This window comes from Myotis brandtii, unplaced genomic scaffold, assembly GCF_000412655.1.
Source record: "Myotis brandtii unplaced genomic scaffold, ASM41265v1 scaffold82, whole genome shotgun sequence".
Classification (NCBI taxonomy): Eukaryota; Metazoa; Chordata; class Mammalia; order Chiroptera; family Vespertilionidae; genus Myotis; species Myotis brandtii.
Genome location: NW_005371324.1, coordinates 4,164,653 through 4,167,287, shown reverse-complemented (window position 1 = coordinate 4,167,287; position 2,635 = coordinate 4,164,653).

The window sequence follows — 2,635 nt, the reverse complement described above, 5'->3', positions numbered from 1 at the left end:
ACCCCTGTGAAAGTGTTGTTCGACCCTCAAAGGGGTCGAGACCCACAGGTTGAGAACCGCTGGTCTAGAGGGTACAGAAGGACTGACAAAATAGGCAAATAGCAAGGAATGTTGTGATTGTGGTAGGGGGGAACACAGTTTTCTCTGGGAGGAGGTAGGCAAAGGGGAGAAAATGGGGGACATCTGTAATATTGTCAACAACAAATTTAAAAAAATAAAAATTTCTCCCATTTTTTTCTAAGTTCTTTTGGCTATACTAACAGTCAAATTAACATGAGATAGATTAACATGAGAAAATAACTAAATTTATTATGTATGTACATGAAGGAGACCAAAGTTTTGCCACCCTAAGACTGCCTTTTGGGATATTGATTTTAAGCTGGTGATTAAGAAACTAAAGATTCAGAAAGAGCTCTGCCAACATGGCTCAGTGGTTGAGTGACGACCTATCAGGGCGTATGCCCGGGTTGCAGGCTTGATCCCCAATAGGGGGCATACAGGAGGCAGCCGATCAATGATTCTCTCTCATCATTGATGTTTCTATTTCTCTCTTCCTCTCTGAAATCAATAAAAATATGTTTTAAAAAAAAGACTCAGAAAGAACATTTGACTCTCCTCATTTCCTACCCAAGAGATTCAGAGGAAGACCTGCTGCAGGAAGGACAGCTTAGCTTATTCACCTCAGCCTAATTTGAATGAAGTAAGGTAGAAAGGAAGGCTCTGGGCGGGGACCTGTTAACCAGATTACCTCCGTGTCCCATTGTTTCTGGGTTGCCTGGCAAGCATTTGCCTGTCATGTGTTCTGGTCTTCCTCAGCCACCTGTCAATGACCTGTTTCCTTTGAAATCTCAGACCCCTGCCCCTCCTTTCTCCTTTGTCCATAATGTGTTTTGGGGTCTCATATCTTGTGACATTTCCTCCCTCCCCCCGCCACATGTGCATCTATGATAAACTTTGCACATTTTCTCCTGTTAATCTATTTCTGCTAATTTGATTATTTGCCCAGCTACATGGCCAGATCTTCAAACAAGTTCTATCTGCATGATCAAAATGGGGTGTGAGTACAAACACTTCTGAGACTCATCTCAAGTGAAGCACTCTCTTCATGATTGACATGAAAACATTGCCTGCCTGGTGGTGGGTCTGCTAACATGTATGTTGGCAACAGAAACAGAACAGGCAATCAGTTGAAGTGAGATGTTCAAGAGCATCAAGATGTAATTAAGAAAAAACTTGAAGGCCTTTGGAATTAGATGGAGAAAGGTTGAGTTCACTTTATGTTTAATTCGCTAGAAAATATTTTTAGTCTTTGCTTGCCATCCTTGGTAAATCACTGTTTTCCTGGCTGCCTACTGCCCCCACCCCTACCCTCAACATCATAAAGCAGTTTTGGAAAGGAAATAATTAACTCTAATGTTAGCTGTGGACACTTTTGGATATTTGGATTGATTGAAAAAAGAGCCAAATGAGTGGATAACCCATGAAAATGATTGAAGAGGTTGGAAATCCATAGGGACTATTTTAGACAAAACAATAATGATTGTGTGGACTTCACACCTTTTATAGATTACTCCTCACTTTTAGAAAGGCACTGAGGATGCACTTTATACTTAGTATAAATTACGTTAGTTTCACTCTATTTTTTTTTTTTACTTTTCAAAAAAGAACTAGTAGCCAGGCTGGCATAGCTCAGCGGTTGAGCATCCCCAGTGTGGGGTGTGCAGGAGGCAGCCAATCAATGATTCTTTCTCATCATTGATGTTTCTATCTCTCCCTCCCTCTCTTGAACTAGCTAAGACTGAATACTTTTTGGTACCATGTAGCTTTATAAGATCCACTGTAAAGGTACAAGGAAAAGTTTTCTGAGTTTAATCTAATGAGATCTGATTAGGTCCTAGCTTTAGTATTTTTCTTTTCCTCCTTCCCTCCCTCCTTCCTTCATTTCTTCTTTTCTTCCTGTTCTCCTCCTCCTCTTTTTCCTCTTTTCTCTCTCTGTTCCCTCCCTTCCTTCCTTCTATCTACCAGGAGAGGAAATGGAAGGAGAAAGGTGAGGCTTTATAAACTCTTTATCCCTGTCAGGATATAAATATATCGCAATTAATCAATAATAAAATTCAGATTCTTGAATATAAATGAATTCCCTTATCTGCTTTTTGTCAGGTGAGTAACTGGGGCTTGCTCAGAGCAATTTTGCTTCAGGCCTGACCTCTATTCTAGATGTCCCTTTCCCCCCCTTGAAAAGGCACCGGGAGGAGAGCACAGGCCTTCCTGTAACTTCCCCGGTGAGGGCGGACACTTAGACTCTGAACACCCATTTCCTGAAGCAAGAGCAGAGGCAGCTTCTGCCTGGGCTGCTCCTGTAGCCCCTGCTTTGCGTGGAGGGTCTGTCTGTGGTGGTGAATACACAGGCAGCAAAACGTCCTGATACGTCCCTCTGTAGCCTGCCCCACCATGAGCCCGGCCCATGGGAGAAACGCACAGTCTGTTGGTTGAATGAGGCATTATGAGGTGTCTTTTGGGGAGTTTTGAAGCCATTTCCTCAATCTCTCTGAAAGTTTTCTTCTGGTACTATATACTTTTTAAATCCTCTCCACCCCTTACTGCTTCTCTCACCCTGAAAACATAGCAATGCGTT